The sequence below is a fragment of the Melanotaenia boesemani genome, chromosome 7 (assembly GCF_017639745.1).
Source record: "Melanotaenia boesemani isolate fMelBoe1 chromosome 7, fMelBoe1.pri, whole genome shotgun sequence".
NCBI lineage: Eukaryota > Metazoa > Chordata > Actinopteri > Atheriniformes > Melanotaeniidae > Melanotaenia > Melanotaenia boesemani.
In genome coordinates this window covers 6,460,456-6,479,633 of record NC_055688.1, presented here as the reverse complement: position 1 = coordinate 6,479,633, position 19,178 = coordinate 6,460,456, and the positions used below count along the sequence as shown (strand labels likewise).

The window sequence follows — 19,178 nt, the reverse complement described above, 5'->3', positions numbered from 1 at the left end:
ATTCGCTGCCTCGCCCTTTTTCCCACCTTTGTTTAATTTCTTCTGTAAGCACATGAAGATTAATTGGGCCTCTCTTTTAACTTTTCCTGGCACCTTTCCTCTCTCGCTCTCTCAGGAAAGCCTCTCATCATCTTTTCATTAGAGCTACCTCTGCCCTTATACATTATTCAGCTTGAGTCTCCGTGCAGAGCTTGTCCTTTATTAGACTGTCGCCAGAGCGCATTCTACAAACTCATTAAAAAACTATTAAAGGCTGATGATTTCCTCGGAAAAAGCAGAGCAGCTTCAGGTTTGCTTTCCTGACTGATCTTTGACAGGATCCCCACGATGAGCAACACCTGCACTTCGGCTCAGATTCACACTTTCCTTTAACCTTTAGAGCTGCTTTTTAATCCAGGTTAGTTCTGTGAAAACAGACACCCACAGAACTCTTAGCTCATATTTGCTGCAGACCTACAGACTTTTCATTGCAGCTAATCGAAATGGGTCTACTGTCTTTTTTTTTTTTTCCAATTATGTTTTTTCTTCCTACATAAAAATGTTCAGTTCTCTCATATGAGCCTTTAAAAACCTGCAACCGGGGCTCTAAGTTTAGCAAATCTCTGTTAATGTAATGTAAAAAGGGATAAACTTCGGGTTTAAAGACTTCAGCTTGCAGGAACCTGCAGGATGTTCTTGTTTCTTCATTTTATATGTAACATATTTACATCAGTCAGTCAGGTATGGACATAAAAAGACACTCCTCCCAAACACCCAAAGAACAATTCCATGGATCGTGTGTAAAATCCTGGGAATTATAATTTATAATAATAATAACTTAAAGCATATTTGACCTGCAGTGGTTGTGGGGAAGCTCAGCAATCAGACAAACTTAACAGTAAAGACAGTAAGTCTAAACTGTTACAGGAAATTAAAATCTGAATCTTTATTTTATTTTATTTATTTATTTATTTATTTTACTAAATTGCCATTTTCTTACGTTCTTTTTTTTATTATTATTATTTGGCTGAATGTCTACAAACTGTTGTCTTTCATGCTCTCAGTTTGTCCTCTACGTCAATTCCAGGAAAGTTAGAAAAGTTGTGATGTTGTGTAAAATGTGAATAGAAACAGAATGAAATGATTTACCAATCTCATGAACCCATATTTTATTCTGATAAACAACATAATGAGACATTTTACCATTTCATGGAAAATATGAGCTCATTTAAAAATTTGATGGTGGCACAGAACTGTCAGTTAGGACTGTGTGGACAGGTACACACCTGTGCATATTCGTCTAAAGATGTGTGTAAATAAAACAAATTGTAAAGTTGTGTTTGAGTAAAATAAAATGAAATTTTTATTGTGTATTTTATATGTGAGAATATAAATTAAAACGTTACAATATAACAAATTACAAATATGAAATTTAGATAATGATAACCATTTCTTCATTAAGAATTACAAACTGACAGCTGTGAAATAAGTGTCATAAATCTGTTACAGGGTGAGAGACTTTATTTATGGAGAAGATAAATCCGTTCTACAAACATATTGCATATATCTGAAGTCAATGGCACCAAGACGGCTGCTCCAGGGAAAAGGCTAAAGAATCCTGAAACACAGAAGTAAAACTTTGAAGTTTTCACTTTCTATAGTGTATAATATTATCAAAAGATTCAGAGAATCAGGAGGAATCTCTGTGTGCATGGGACAAGGCTGACTGTCAAACTGGATGCTGGTGATTTTGGGGCCTCAGGCAGCACTGCATTAAAAGCAGGTTAAAGCTCCATCATGCAAAGAAGAAGCCAGATGTGAACATGATCCAGAAACATGATCTCATTTAAAAATTATCTGAGACAAAGTGGAAAACTGTTCTGTGGTCAGATGGATGAAAATGTGAAATTCTATCTGGAAACTCTACAGCAGGAGTATTTCTCTCAAATTTAAGGAGGTCCAGTTAGAGAAAAATTCTTACAGCTCAGGTCCGGAAGATCCTACTATCTAACTATTTAATGTGATATATATTCTGAGAGGCACAGGGATATCAAGATTTGATGAGGGTCTGTTTAAATGAGCTTCACACCAAATGCTGACAGTGGTTTCAGCATATCAGTGTCCGAGGGCACCGTCACCATAAACTGATATTTGACTGTCAGCAAAGCGACTGTGCACTGAGAGGTTGGGTCCAAAACAAGAGCAGAGGTTCTTCCATCCTGGCACCAGATCTCTCCACCCTTTAATGCAAAGGGCTGTAATTCTGATGTGGGCCAATGAAAATAAAGTCCTTTCTTGTTCAACAAGTCCATGTCAGCGGAGACATTTCCTGGGAGCATTTCACATTGGCTGTTAAAAGGTCACCGACCTTTAGAGACACCTGAGATTTAAGTATCCCAGTAATGTAATCAATAAACAAATGAGTTCAGTACAATTAACAAAAACAATTTAGTCCATTTTTATTTACATGTAACATGAAACTGAAACTCTATTTATGACGGCGGATATGTTTAATGTTTTCTGGTTTACAAAATAAAAGCAGGGCAGAATTTCACAATAAAATGTCAAAATTGTGCCTGATCAGATGTAGGGTTTAACTAGAGGAAAATAAAATAAAATAAAATAAAATAAATAGGGAGAAAAGCTTGAATTTCCCTTTTTCTATTTGCACATTCTCAACCGATTTTACAGATAAATCTCAACCATTGAACAGTTTCAGGTACTTTCTTCTCATTTCCCAGTGAGAGAAAAGAGCTCCAGTTTGTTCAGGACGTTAAACTGGGACCTGAATGGAGTTCGGACCGTTCTCTCACCCATGTGGTCACTGGTGAACCTGAAACATTTAGTTGTTTTTTCTTTTGCTGCAGTCATGTTTCAGCTGCTGCACTCATCCATTCTTTGACCATCCCTCCATCAGTAAATTAATTTTTCTCTGAGGAACACTGATGATCACGTTGTTGGGATGTTTAAATGTGTGGCTCAGGACCATGGTGGACTGGTCATACTGGACTACTTATTTTATGTGATCTCACTTTAGATTTTAGTAGGTATTTTTGTTCAGAATTTTTATGTTTTACTCATAAAGGTGTTTCACATCTGTACATTTAATAAATGCCACAGTTTCTGAACATATAGCAACTGGTTTAGTGCCTCCAGGTGGATGTATAATGGAAATTAGTCCAGTCTGGATTAAATACTGTTCTCACTCCACTTTCATTTACTTAACTTTTCCCTAGAAGTCATGTTTCTCCTCTGATATTTATATATATATATATATATATATATATATATATATATATATGCATCTCTATCTTTCTTTTGCTTTAACTATCTTGTTACTTGCCTCTAACTTTCCCATCCCTCTACACTGAATTGGGAAATTTATTGATTCCAGGAGGCAAACAGATCTGATTTGCTGTGTGGTATCACATGGGATGGCCTAACTAACATGTAATTGGTCCATGTGTTTCCTCACCCAGTAGACTACAAAGTCTGTGCCTGAAGCACTCTGTCAGGTTGTAAAAAATGACTTTCCGTTTTGGATGCAACAGCTTCTGGGTCTGAGTCTGGGTCTGGGTCTAGGTCCGGACCATGGTTCGTTAATTAGTGCCTTTGGCAGCTTCCACATCTGTGCAGGTTTTAGCAAGACGATGCTGAACCACATCCTGCATCCATCAGTCCAGACCTTTCACCAATACACAACATCTGGAGCATCATGGAAGCAGAAATCCAGCAACCAAGGTCCCAGACTGTAGAGCAGCTAGAATCCTGCATCAGACCAGAATGGGACAACATTCCCTCCTAAAACTATAGCATCTGGTCTCCTCCCTTCCCAGATGTTTACAGACAGATGTTAGAAGAAAGGGCGATGCTACACAATGCTAAATATCACCCTGTTCATCGTCTAAATCATGGTAAGGAAATATTTCCCGTTTTGGGGGTTAGTAAAGTATTATTCACTTCAATTCAACACTTGAAGAGAATCCTAAATCCCTAATAGGGCTAAAATGGTGAAGTTGGCATATGCTGGAGGTTACAGCTGCTCAGAAGTAAGACTGACAATGAAAGTAAAAACTCCTTAAAATGAAAATGAGCTCACACTCTCAGCAGGACCTTTTGACGGGTTCTTTATCACACTTCAACATTTCTTCAAAAACTTTCTTCTTGGACACGTTGTCTGTGAGAAGTTGCCTGAGCAGTCTTAAACTCTGTCAGATGTCCTCAGACGCTCTGAGAGATAAATGACACCTGTTCTGTATTTCAGAGGATTTGAGCAGTTCTTTCCCCACATTTCCAGCAAGGATGTGGCAAAGTTTAGGAGCACAGCAGCTCCTGCTCCTCCTCTGACATCTTAATTGATGCTTTTCGGTTTTTCCTGTTGTCGGCTCTCTCCGGGGAGTCGCCTCTTCGCTGTGATTTGCGGTGGGAGTTTTAACAGCCGCTGTGATCGGAACAATCAGGCTCGCCGACTGCCGGCTGATTTTGTCGAGGCCTCTCTTCTTTTGCTGGTTAAAACCTTGAGGAGGTGAAGGGACTCAGCTGTTAGATAATCTGCAAAGAGGATGAAGAAGAAGGCGCTCTCAGGTGGAGAGGTGATCATCTCTTCATCACTACAAACTGAGAACATTCATTCCTTTAATGTTCTTAAAACAGCCGCGATCATTTGGTGCTTCAAACAATCAGAAGTGGTGTCACCACTTTAAAAGCTGAATTCAGTGGATCCACTGAACCAGCAATACTTATTATTTCTGGATGTTAAGATGCTGCCTCACATCAAGGAAGAAAATTAAACCAGTCAAAATGTTAGTTTTTTTTACTTCTTTTAAGCTTCAAATCTGGATTGATCAAATCCTTTCTGCTTTTTTTCTGTCTTTTTTTTTTGTTTTTTTTTTGTAAAAACAATATTTTAAGTTATTTAAAGTTATTTAAATTCTTCTGATCTTAAAAAACACAAACATGGTTTTAACTGAGAAAAGTCCCAACTCAGAAAGAACATTTAGACAAAACTTCGAAGAGGATCAAGAACAGCTGATCTCGTGGATGATTGATCTTTTTCTCTGCTGTATTGTAACACCAATTAGCGCTTCTTCAAAGTTAATATATTGCTCTTTGAGAATGCAGAGAAAGAGTGAAATGTAAATGAAGAAAAGTATAGAGGTGGGTGGATCGATAGCAACATTGGTATTGGTGATTCTAGTGTAATAAGATCAGTAGTTTAGACTCTATGTAGTGTGTCCTGCTACATTTCATTAAAGAAGCATCCGGGCTGTCTGTGTCATGTACGTCCAGTGTGGAGCATTGTCACACTTAGCTCCACCTCCCCGTCTTGTGTTTTGATGTTGTACCGTCATGTGACTCACCTGCAGCAGATAAACAGGAAGCAGGTGGGCACCAGCAACTAACAAACACACCAGCAGCACAGCAGCAGAGAGGAAGAGAAGCAGCGTTAAAGGTTAAAAGGTTAAAGTTAAAGGGGTAGTGCACCCAAAAATGTGTTGTTGTTTTTAGCTGTAAACAACACAGAATTACTTAATTGTGATGAAAACCCTCTACAGGGTAAAACCAGGTTCTGTTTTTCATGACAGAGTGGTTACCTATGTCACCAGAAATTTCTAAAGACCCCACAGCTCTTCCATCCAGATGCAAACAGACATAGAAAACCACGCCCACCAACGCATGTGAAGGGACGTGAGCTTATATGGTGTAGATTTACTAGTTTCAGACAGAACGGATTTGTGCTTTTAAGGGGTGTAAAGATAAAAAATTCAGCAGTGGGTGGAGTTACGCAAAAAGTAGGGGGTGTAGTTACACTTTAATGAGTCACTGCACAGAACTTCATAGGCTGTTGTATCCATTTAATTTGAATCCGGTGTGTTGGAGCAGGTAAACCCTGAAAACCTGCAGGACTGCAGCCCTCGTAGAACTGATTTGAGTAGCCCTAATTAATAGGAAAAAAAATCATAAAAGAACTATTAAGATCTTAAAAATTCATTCACACTTAATAATTTGATCATTTATTCATCCTAAATAAAAGTATTGATATCGGTGATACTGGCTCTTTATTTACTTGGTATATGAATCTTGCAGTCTCACACACCACCAGCTGGGTGTAAAGAATGAGGCTGGTTAGAAAGCTACTTTGTTCCTCGTTGGAAAACAGAACGTTGAGGAAATTTTCATGAAAACAACTTAAAGAAACGTGTATGATTAAATGTATTCAGTGGCACTAATAATCTGGATTATTTTCACCAAAGGAAATTTGACTAGAGGAACTGTATAGGTCACTTCAGGAATGTACCAGAAACTTTGGCTCCTTATCAGAAAAGTTAATTTTGAGCCCTGCTGACAGCCTCCATATAACTCTGCTAAACAATCTAATCACGGTGATATACAGCAGAGCAAATCATCACGACAAATATTTCACATTTCTTCTTAGAAAATGACTAAAACAATCTGGATCATTTCTACTGCAGGCAGTGAATAGAAAGAAGACTTTTGGGGTTTATAGAGCCGTTTTCAGGCTGTTGGGTGCAGGGGTGTTGATGTGGAGGCTTTGTGTTGTTGTTGGTCTTATCTAATTCCGCTCCATATTTTGTATACTTCATATTTTGTATAAATGAAATGGAAGGAAACTCGTCTTGACGTGAAATTTGAGCAGCTGCTGCTCCCAAAGTGCTGCGAGTAATGAGCGTCTGGTGGAGGTGTCAAATCAGAGGATTACCTCGTTTGTGGGCTTTCAGAAAATAAGTGGAGATGTGAGCGCTCATTCGACTGTGCCGCCTGAACCTCGACCTTTCACAGATGGAGGGGTGGGGGGGGCTCCAGTTTGACCCGCCCCCCCTCCATCCGTCCAGGGAGCTGACATTTCTGTCACTCAGCGTTCAAGGAAAACAAACCTGTCTCGTTCATATGGAGAATTTTATCCTAACCTTTCCGCTCGGTGCTGATGAAGACGATGGCAGATTATCTTTTTGTAATCACGGCGGCAGGTCGGCTTCCTTCAACAGAGCCGGAGTGTGGATCCATCTAATCTGTCAGAAGTAAATGAGATCCATCACAGATCTGGATAATAGCCCCTGCAGATTGTGTGCAAAAATCTGCATTAATAATTCAGCTCAGATTTTTATTATTCATGTGCTGGAGAGAGTGAGAGGAGAGCGGAGCGGAGCTGCAGAGCTCTGAGACCACCATACTTTAAAGAAGCAGGCTGGGATTTTTCTGATGTAAAACTGTGAGAGGGCAATGATGGGGAAAATATAAACACAACAAATAATAAACAAGACTCAAACAAAGTCAACAAACTGCACAAACTTTTGAAAAACATATAAAATAAGTTGTTCAGGGTTTGGAGAACTCATTGAGTAACTAATAATAAATAAAATGACTACAGAGGCACCAAAGACCCTGAAAAACCACACAAAGACCAGAAAAACTATATTTCAAAGAAAAGTCAAACACATTTGTAAGTTAACATTTTTTTATATAGCACTTTTCACAGATACAATCACAAAGCGTGTAACAATAAAATCCATCAAAACAGAAAAAAAATAAAATCTCAAAAGCAGAGCATGAAATTATAACAATTAAAAAAGAAATTCTATAAAATAATGTAAACCAGCAACAACAGGCAGATTTAAACAAGCGTGTACATAAGCTGAGACTTGAAGCTGCCAGCAGATCTAATACTGGCGGGGAAAGCCTCCAGAGTCTGTAGGCCGTGGAAGTAAAAGCTCTGTCCCGAGTCCTCAGGTCGGTTTATAATTATTTGTCTTGGTTATAGTTAAAACAAACATAATTTCTGTTCAAATTTTATAAGAAATTAAAAATATTTGAGTGAAAACTGCTGCTTAGCCGGAGGAGCTCTGAGGAAAACGGTAAAAAATTAATCTGACTCACAAACTTAGGTTTGTCTACCGTTTAAGAGTTGACCTTTTGTGCCTGTTGCTGCGCATGGATGCAGAAATGTTAGACACAGCCTGAGGTTGCTGAAGTTAGCTTCTGATTTGTAACAATGGCCGACTCCGCTGCTTTTTGGGAGAACTTAGCACAAAAAAATGGCAAACTTGAATAAAAAAGTAAATACATAATAAAAAAATTTAGGAATATTCCCTACGCAGGGTACGGAGGCGTATTGCATTCACTTGTGGAAACACTTTTATTTTCTGAATTAACTATATGCTTCCAGGTTCCTCCGTCATGTTTTCCGTGCAGGAAGTAGAGACGGATTAAAAATCTGAAGTAATGTCATTCAGCATCTTCCAGAATGATCCTTCAGCTTCATCAGATTCTTCATTTTTTTACTGTAGACTCACAACTCAAGTCTGCTGGAAGATATGGCCGCCGCCGCCTTGTTGAATGTAATAATCCTGGACTGATGTGTGGTCGTATCGCACATGCTCAGTGAAAGCCTCATCACTCTGAGACTCATTCACCATAACAGAGCCTCTTTGAAGCGAGCAGCCTTTAGAGCACCTTTTCATCTTATTGTCTTTGAGCGATGTCTGATCTGCACTCTCTTGTTTCCTTTATGAGGAAGAACATGAAAAGTTTGGCCTAATTAAAACTTTCTTTCTGCTGCTCTTCTTTACAGGTGCGTGGCTTCCTAAACGATGTGCGGTGAACTGATAAAGGCAGATCTATCTAGAAACCCAGCCCTGGATTAAAATCATCCCACCTGAGCACAGAGTCAGCATTAACTTGGTTTTAATGCGTTGGGTTTAATCTGGGTGGCAGCAGCCTCTCACCTTCATCCTTCATCTGCCGTCTGTTGAGTTTCGCCTTAAAATATTCAGAAAGTGAGCCGAAGCAGGCTCACGTCTGTGTTTAAACTTTAAAACCAGCGACTCTCAGAGAGATGTCAGCATGTGAGAGGAGCCGCCGCTTTGAGGCTCAGATTCATCCAGCCACATTTGAATTTTATGATTTAATGTTAAAAGAGGAGCTGTGTGATGGAAAATGTCACTTATCGACAGAAACTGGTGTGTGTGTGTGGGTTGGGGGGGGTTCTCTGGGAAACATTTGTTTCTGGAGAGACGCTGCTTGTCACTCGCAAACATTTCCAATGCAGATTACACATCGTCTCTTCCAGTAACTGCTAACTGGGATTAATCACACCACCATGGATCATTTTCCAAACCAGTTTTCAGGTAGATTTACACTGGTTCAGCGACAGTTCACTGGTGACGCTCTGTCACTTTTTGTTTCTCTCATGGTGCATTCAAGGACACATCAAGAACTCATACTAGGTGCTCTAATTTTTCTTTCTCTTTTTTTATCAATTAGGCTCTGACCACACACAATGGCAAAGTGTCCCTCAATGCAACAAACACTGAAATCTATCAAACATGTAATTTAAAAAAAAAGCATCTCTTTTCTATTTTTTAGACATCAAATTTATTTGAATTAAAAAGAGCTAAATATTTCATCCCTGAGCAGCTTGAAATGTTCTTTCCTCGTTACAAAAATTTACCTGCTGAGACATGAAATGTTTGAAAGCTTGACAATCCCCCACAGTGAGCTTTATCTCTCCTGACAAAGTTACTTTGGTGGTGTGTTCAAGGACACATCAAGTAAAGACAAGTACAGCATAACAGCCTTGTCAGAAAATCGAACCCAGAAACCAAATAAGTGAACAAAGTGTGAACAGCACGATGTTCGAAGGTTGGACTACAAATGTGAGGCGTTCACAGCAAACACACAAAAAAGTGAACTTCTACAAGCACAACTTTGGCTTTCCATAGTGGAAATTCTGAAGCATCATTGTGGTCCTGGGCAAATTGGTCTTTGGGGAGAGGGAAACTAAGAATAATTCATATCTTTGTTGGACTGAAACCAGATTTTATGGGATGGGAGGTCCTGTTCATTGAAACTTGGCTGCTGGGGTTTGATCGGTCTCAGACTAAAGAAACCATGGGATGGTGTGTTGATATGGAAGCAAACTGAAGACTCTGAACATGAAGACTCTGGGGTACACACAGAACACAATGTAGGAATTGTCCTCATCAAGCTGAAAATGCATGGAGGTCCCCTAGGAGAAGCTGGGGAGTATTGTTAGGGAGTCTTTGTTTCCCTCTTCAACCTGTTGCCTCTGTGACTAACTTTGCAAAGTCTAAGAAAATGAATAAACTGGATCCAAAGAGCTTTACAAGTCACAGAAAAACTGTCTTTTTACATCAGTGTTTTATTGTGTTTGGTGACAAAAATCTGATTATTTCTTTAATATGAGACATTATGATGGAAAATAGTTACTTTTTCCAAATAAGTCTGAACAAATCTGAAAAAAGGCAAAATTCTTCAGTGTATTTGAATCTCATCCTTTTGTCCATTTGTCAGCACTACAAACTGTAGTTTGTAATGGTACCTTTACAAATCTCGGACAGTAGCTGACTGCTGAACAGCAGGTAGTCAAACACTGAATGCTATGTATTAATGCTTGTTTGTATAAGTTATCTCAGCTGCCTCACCTGGTTGGCTAGCTGTTCGATGAGTCAGCAGATTTATTCTTAGAAAAAGACAACTGCTTTTATAAAGTCTTGATGGCCTCAATGTCTTTTGTCCCTTAATTGTCATTTACCGTGTTAAATTAAAAACAATTTCAATTCAATTTCAACAATTTCCTTCATTTTTTGTATAAACTTAGCAAACGTAACGTTAGCTTATTTTACTGGGAGGTTGGCAGGTGTCTGTACGATGAAGCAGGATAACTGGCTGAAGGTTGCTTAAGGTTTAGCTCTGAATTTTTATCATCACAAAGCTGATTCATTTCTTACCCAGTCAAATCACCATGGCAACTGATACTGAAAAATGAACTCTCCTCTGAAACGATCATCCCTGCTATCCTGAGACTGGACATCCAGTCAGAGCTGCGGTTTCAGTTCGTAATGTACTAAAAAATTCCTGGACTCATTGATCGAGTGTTCAGGAACTCTTTTTTTCCTCATTTTAACAAAGAGAAGGAAAAATTGGAAATGCAATAATTTTTCTTTAATTTTTCCACTTTAAACCAAAATTAAAAAAAAAAAAAATACTAAACAGACTTCTACAAATCACTTGTTCATTCCATTACTAAAATAAAATGTCAAAAACTAAAAAAACAAACAAAAAAAAAAACAAAGATCAAAATATGAAAAAAAACACTTTCCTATTTCAAAATCCTAAACTCAAGTATAAAATAGGATATCAAAGCATTCTGTTTTCTGATTTTCTGCTCAAACATGGCAATAACTGGTAACAAAAACTTAGGTTAAGTTCAGACTGCAGGCTGAAATGACACAAATCCGATTTTTTGCCTCATGCGACCTGTATCTGATCTTTTCATAACAGTCTGAACGACACAGATCCGATTTTTTCAAATGTGACTCAGGCCACTAAGATATGTGGTCCTAAATCCAATACGTATCTGATCTTTTGCCATGCGACTTCAGTCTGAATAGCAAGGTCACATTATTCCGACGTCATTGATACCCAACACAAATATTGATACACGTTGCTGCCACTGCTCCACAAAATGCCATGGCCAAAAATCTGGCTCTCCTCTTTTGTAATTTCTTCCTTAAAATGATGCCATTGAAAATTTGCTGGCTATTGGTGGACAATAACTTAAATATTAATAATCGCAACATACACTCCGCTGTTACCGCAAACACGAAGACGTCACACACACTTTTACGCATGCGGGATACTTTTGGTGCACATAAGATTCATACAGGAGATCACATACAAAGTCGCATTTAATTGGAAATGTAAATGGACTCTCAAAAAATCGGATTTCGAAGAAGAAAAAAAACATGAATTGAGCATTATGCCTGCAGTCTGAACGTAGACTTAGATTCTATTTTATTATCTCATTTTCAGTTCAGAGTGGGGATTTAGGCATCTTAAGTTAGAACTCAGTCTAGACTGCAGACTTTTTAGTCTTATCTTTACTGGAATTGCTGGTAAAATTTCTCAGCTTGTTGGTCTTGTCTTCTTGGGATCTGTTGGTCTTGAGTTGTGACTAAAATTGAATTCATTCAAATTAGGCTTTGTCTGTACACCACCATTTCACCACAAAGTCATCATAAGCCACTTTTATACACAGTGACCAATTCAATACAATTAATTCTAGTCCAATTATAAAGAAATCCATCAAATGATCCGCCTAAGTTCAATTTATAACTTATAAATCAGTCACTAAAAATAATGACCCTAGCTCTGAAAATCAACAGATTGCATCAAATCTCTTTGAATCAAACCTCCATCCTAAGTTGCACGAGCAGACAATGGAGAGGAAATCCTCTTAAACCCTTCAGAACCAGGAAGTCTGCACTAGTGCGAAGTGAAGAGGACAGGAAAGAGGGGTCAGCAAGCACCATAACTCCACGCCAGCGGTACCAGACAAGAAAGAAAAAGAGAAACAAAGACAACAACGTCTGATTTTTATATATGGGCTGTGTCCGAATGTCCACCCTACTCCCTAACCCCTCGTTCTCTTCATAGGGCTGCACTACATAGCACGCTACATAATGACTCATTCGCTTGGCGATTCGGAAATGAAGCTGCCTATTTTTTCTTCGCCGCAAACCACGTGACCACCACCATCACCACGGCAACCACAACCTACGTCAAGATGTCATTCCAAATCCAATCCAAAGTTGTGTGTAAATATTTTGATTTTTATTCCTTATGTTGTATTTTATTCTTTGTTTGTTTGCTTATAGGTAATTTCGCGCAGCTCAATTCTTTCGCCTCCCTGCGCCATGTTGAGCTTCTGCCCGCAATGCATTGTGGTATAATGATCCGTCTAGTGACCATCGATGCTCACTACTTTTTAAGATGCATTGTGGGTAATTTTGAGTGCCCTTCTTTTTCCTCTCTGGACATTCGGACATTCGACAAAATGGCGTGACCCCTATATAGGGCACTATGTAGGGAGTAGGGTGCACATTTGGACACAGCCATGGAGAGTAAAGAGAGGAGCCCAGTGCATCATGGGATGTCCCCCCAGCAGCCTCAGGTTATAGCAGCAGAACTAAAAGGATGAATCAGGGTCTCCAAGTCAGACCTATAGATGAATTAAAAAGAAAAATTTTAAGTCAGATGTTAATGATAGAGTGGATGTCTGCTTCCTGAAGCCAAACTGGGAGCTGGTTCCACAGAGATGGGTCTGATGGTTCTGCCTCCCGGTCTACTTTCTGAACTGCAAAGAACCACAAATAAACCATGACTAACATGTTGCCTTGGAGTTGTTGGGACTTGGAGGTCTTTTATCATGACTTGTTTTCTTGAGTTGGAATTTTCAAGTCTCAGGATTTTCAACCTGAGACTTTTAAATCCCACAAAGATATATTATAAAAAAATACCTCTTTATTTGTGTTAAATCATAACCAATCAAAAAAAAACAATAAATCTCACACTAAACATAAATTCTTTTTATCAAAAATATGTCAGATAATCTAATACGTCATACATAATACAAATTATACACACACACATATATATAAGTGACATTGAGCAGAAGCAAATAACACTACATGCACAAAAGTACTTTGAACTTTTAATTTGACTGCCTTGTGAATTAACTACAGACTCTGAGGTAAAAAGATAAATATTAAAGTACTGCCAGACTAATTAACAGAGCCCATGTTTTCAGCCCATTTTCTCTGATATAGACCTCCCTGTTGCAAAGGTCAAGCTCCCCACATACAGCAGTTAATATATTTCTGACACCGTCTCCTTTTCAAGCCGTTTGTCCTCCACCCTGTCCTGTCCAGTGGTGAGTTTTATTTTAATCCTCCTCTTTAAAAAGACCATTAGCAGCTGCTCTTTGTTGGAGCTGAAATGAAGCTGAATGCGTCAGACTGAGAGGAGCATGAATTAAACATCGGTGAGAGACAGAGAATTATGAACGGCGTCCGGTCTAATAAGGCTGAGCATTAAGAGCACAGTATCTCCACGCTAACAGATGCACGGTTATCCGTCTCATTTTCTGAGGCTAGTTTGAATTTTATAACAGGGAAAAAGGAAATGACTCAATATGAGTCCAAATGCTGTTATTAGTGGAGTTTGTCTTAATTTTTAGTGGAAAAGAAGGTATCAAACGTTGCTACTGCAACATGAAGGGCGTTTTATCTGCACTGCCTTAGGTGAAACAAATAGGAAACAGCAGTAGTGCCGTTTTTCAAGCTCTCATCGCTTCTTGTCTGGCTGATGGCATCCCTGTATCTTTTAGTTATTTTATTGTCTGAAATTTAAAGTGTCCTGATGTATTACATGAATTGTTTTTGAATTTCATCTAATAGATGGAGACAAAATGTTCTGGATTAATGAAGAAAAATGGAAAGAAAGAAAATCTAATAAATAATAAATCATTAAAAACTGTACATCCGTGTGTATTCACCTCCTTTCTTAGAGTCCTAAATGATTGCTGCTGATAGTCAGTTCATCCGAGTCCACCTGAGTGTAAAATGTCACATGAGCCAAGGACATGAAGACAGAAATCAGAGTCTACAACAGAATAACTGTAAGACAGTCCACCAAACTCAGACAGGAACAGTGTTAATCAGAAGAAGAAAAGAGGCTGCCACACCTCTTTAAGCTCTACCTTCCACAAAGATGCTCTTTGTAGATGAAAAAAAAAAAAATCACTTTCTTCAAAGAAAAAAAATCACATCTCGTTTCCACCTTAACTCACTGAGCCAATATTATGTTCTTTGTTAATTAGTCATACAGACAGAGCCTAATGTTCTTCTTCTGCGTCCTTTACGTGTGAATTTCTGCTCTTGGAAAAATTGTGGATCTGTACTGATATAGCAAACGGAGCAGTACCACTGGAAACCACGGTGGCAGTGTTGAACAGTATAGCTCAAGCCGGACTAGTGAAAGAACAAAGAAGAAGAAGAGGCTCACTGGTATTTAAAGGGTTAGTGCACCCAAAAATGTGTTTTTTTAAACTGTAAACAGTTTTTTTTGTTTGTTTGTTTGTTTGTTTGTTTGTTTGTTTTTATTTTTAAAAACAGGATTTTGTGGGTAAAAATGGCTCATAACGCCCTCTACAGAATAAAACCAGTTTTTGAATGTTTTTCGTGACATAGTGTAGCAGCAGCACTTCCTGCAGCTGCCACAACCTGCCACGAGTCTCCACAGCTTTCCAGAGCTGCTGGAGCTGCTAACAGGCCAGCATAAAGGCTAACGGTTCAGACTAATACGCTTTAGAACCACCTTGTTCTTGTGTAGCTGAGGAGATTCAGGAGGGAAAACGTCTTCCACCTCAAAGACCGACCGCTCCGTGGCGGAGCTGCTTTGTGATTCTTGCTTTGCATCTTGCTAGTAAGCTGAGCTGCTGTCTGTCAATCATTTCTTCTTGTGTATCCCGACCCACTTTTCACTCCCTGATCACCCCACACCCTTGCAGTTTCAGGCATTTTTCAAGTTCGGCAGTGGGTGGCGTTACACAAAAAGTAGAGGGTGTAGTTACACTTCAATGGCCACACAGACCACCAGCGTCTACTGCCTCTTTTTAGATCTTTCTGACCTAATGTACATTATCATGATCTCCTCCACCGTCACCAGGTTTACAATGAAACTGACTTCAGAACTACGATGATAACTCTGAACTCTCCATCATTCTCTAGTGGATGTATTACCAACAACCATGCCAACCATGACTGACTCCATGATTAAACCCTGCCAACGTAAAAGACACATGGGAGTATGTGGGCGTGACGCTTGACGACATTTGACATACGTACATAAATGGAGTAGAAATGTGGCTTTAGAGACTTTTTCTTAGCAAATAAAAAAGCCCAAAGTCATTAAGTATGAACAAAGTATTTAAGTTTTCTATCATGAAAAATTGGGGCTGCACGGCGGTGTGGTGGTTAGCACCGCAGCCTCAAAGCAAGAAGGTCGCCGGTTCGAATCTCAGCTGGGGGGAGGTTCAAACCTTGAGGGTGGTGGCCTTTCTGTGTGGAGTTTGCATGTTCTCCCCGTGTATGCGTGGGTTCTCTCCGGGTTCTCCGGCTTCCTCCCACTGTCCAAAGACATGCATGTTAGGTTAATTGGACACTCTAAAATTCTCCCTAGGAGTGAGTGTGCGTGTGAATGGTTGTTTGTCTCTATCTGTTTTGGCCCTGCGACAGACTGGTGACCTGTCCAGGGTGTACCCTGCCTCTCACCTGTTAAAATGCTGGGATAGGCTCCAGTTCACCCGCGACCCGAAATGGAATAAGCGGTCAAGATAATGGATGGATGGATGGATCATGAAAAATTGAGAGGACTTAAAACTCATAATTCATCTGGCTCAATTTTTGTTAAATTATGGATTTAAAAGGACTTTTTGTCCTTTAAAGGTTTTTAATCCAAGATAAAGAATGTGTACTTGTGTATTTGTGTACCTGTTTCCGTGGAAACATCAGCATCCTTCTCCCATTTCCTCTGGCTGATAAACCTGAAGTGGAAAACAGAACTGAGAGATTCATTTGAGATAATTAAAGAAAAAATACTTATTACAGAAAACTCTTCGAATGGAACGTTTCATCCCCTCTGACACTGCCCAAACATTTTAATGTGGCGGCATTTTAAATAAGTAAAAAAAAAAAAAAAGGCAGATGTAAATTCCTCCACATCTCAGACACATCGCTTGTGATGCAGCGTTTCATGTCAGAAACATCTGAAGGTACTGGAGGTCAGAGGAGGATCCCCTCATAACGCTGCTTTTACTGAGTCCATATTTCTTTCATCACAGATCAAATGGAAGTTTGATGGTGTTGGGAATACATGCAGGTGGATATGGAGACAGGATGGCTTCTTCACACCGACATGGTGACATAGTTTTCCCAGCAGTAAAGAAATGCATCTTCTTATTTCCCATTTCCTATGAGTGTGTAAAGTAGTAATACAGATGAAATTCAGGCCACAGCTGGAAACAGGCAGGGCTCACCTGGGTGTGTTTAAATTGAGCTCATCACAAAAGGACCAAAGCACAAGCCAGTAGCTGATGTTTTTTTATTTATTATTTTAAGGAATGTACTCCCCTATAAACAATAATGTTTTCAATTTGTATCCTCTTCCTCCAATCTTAGTTTCCAGTTAGCAACCACCTCGATGTCTCTATACCTGAAGAACCAAAACTGCTTTCATCCTCGGGTTGCATCCTAGATTAGAACAGAGTATAAATTAGAGTAAAAAGATTTAGTGATACAACCGCTCCTAACAGGCTGATTTCTGATATTAAATTTAATATAATAGTTTTATTTAAATTAGTGAAAATAAATCAGATTACAGCTATGTCCATCCATCCATCATCCATCCATCCATCCTTCCACAATCCATCCATCCATCCATCCATCCACCATTCATCCATCCATCCCTCCATATCATGATCTTGTTCTTGTGGTCACTACCCACAGCTCGTGAACATAGGTGAGGGTAGGAACATAGATCCTAGCGAGTCAGATATGTTGTTTGTCAATGTGCATGAATAAAAGACAATAAAACAGAGAAGGAATGGGAAATTTCTCTCCTCCCTATCTGACAGAGGATAACAGCATGCTAACAATGACTCTATGAGCACAGATGCTATTGATCACTTTCAGCAACTAAATCATATCTAAACATTAATTTTTGCACTAAAATACACTTTTAGGGTCTAAACTTTGAGCAACGGTTGAAACCCGATTATCATTTTTTATATCTTTTATTACACCTGGCAGTTTTTCAGGAGGATTGAAACAACTTTAAGGGCTGTGTTGACGAGACAGTTGTCACACGTCCATGTTATCTGAGATTTTAAAACTAGATAAATCAACAAAACTGACCCTCACCTTTGGTGCAGCTGTGGCTGATTCCTCCTTACCTGCTTTAAGTTAGGCAGATTTTAGGACCAGACTGCTTCGAACAGACATTTTCCAGCAGAACGAGGTTTTCTCTGAGTGACGGACAGGAAACTCTCTCATTCAGGCTTCAGCATCTGTGCCATCATGAGTATCATAACCCCTGTAAATATGCATCTTCCTTCAGTGTTTCACTCTGACTGATGGCATACATTATGGATCCTCTCTCAGCCTCTTGTCCTCCTCTTCATCCTCCTCCACCTCTCTTTCACCACCATTTTTAACAGGAACTCATCTATCTTTTCCCCCACAGCTGAGGCACAGTGCTTTGCTGCCATCAAGTGGCTGCAGGCTCTCCATCTCTGCATTGAAAAAGCATTTTGGCCTTTAGGGCAGATTTGCCTCCACCTGTTCAGCTCTTCACTCTCCATGTGGCTCCCAAACATTACAGTCTTTTGATTGATTGGTTTGATCATTGTATCTCCTTCATCACCTGCACTGCTGTGTTTCATCTTCACTTTTCACACAACAAATCCAGTTCTTCATGTTATTCTTAAGTCCCAAGTTTAGCTAAATCTGGCATCGGGGTGAAGAAGGCAGAACAGTTAGCTAGTTGTCAGACTGGTTCATCTGAATTTAATAATTGTTATTGTTTACAGAATCACAGTTTAGCAGCAAGACTAGTTAGAAATAGTCTGAGAGTATTTCTAACCAGTCCAATCAGGTTAAAGAGAATAGTCTAAAGAAAGAGAAAATGTCCAGTGAACAGGAATGAGCAGACTGGTTGGAGATGATAGAAAGGCAACAGGAAGTCAGATAAGAACTGGATCCAACCAAGGTCTGCAGAACAGCATCTCTGAACACACAACACGTCCAACCTTGAAGCAGATGGGCTACAGCAGCAGAAGACACACCGGGTGCCTCCTGTCAGCCAAGAACAGGAAACTGAGGCTACAATTCACACACACTCACCAACACTGGACAATAGAAGATGGAGAAACGTTGCTGGTCTGATGAGTCTCCATTTCAGCTCCACATTCAGATGGTAGGCTCAGAATTTGGTGGAAACATCATGAAAGCATGAATCCATTCTGACTTCGAACAATATTCGAAATCGAACTTCAGTTTAATTCAGCCTTATTTGTATAGAGCCAGTTCACAACAATGTCATCTCAGAGCTCTTTACAGACTCTCAGTTCAAGCCAATTCTTTGTCATCCAATCTGTATTCAAACAAACCCGTTCAGGATAAATAATAGTCTAGTTAAGGAAAACCAAAAGATTGCATCAAATCAACAGTTTAGGCTGCTGGTGGTGTAATGATGTGGGGGTATTTTTTTGTCACACTTTGGTCCCTTAGTACCAGCGTGGCCTGGTTTAACCACCACAG

At 39.4% G+C, this 19,178-nt stretch overlaps 1 long non-coding RNA gene across 1 annotated transcript; it reads right to left on the bottom strand.

Moving 5' to 3' along the window:
- Positions 1 to 14,356: 14,356 nt before the first annotated feature.
- LOC121642668 lies at positions 14,357 to 18,009 on the bottom strand. Its single transcript, XR_006010941.1, has 3 exons — positions 17,813 to 18,009; positions 16,353 to 16,405; positions 14,357 to 14,412 (listed from the first exon to the last, which is right to left on the bottom strand). It is a non-coding gene; the product is annotated as an uncharacterized LOC121642668 (long non-coding RNA).
- Positions 18,010 to 19,178: the final 1,169 nt, after the last annotated feature.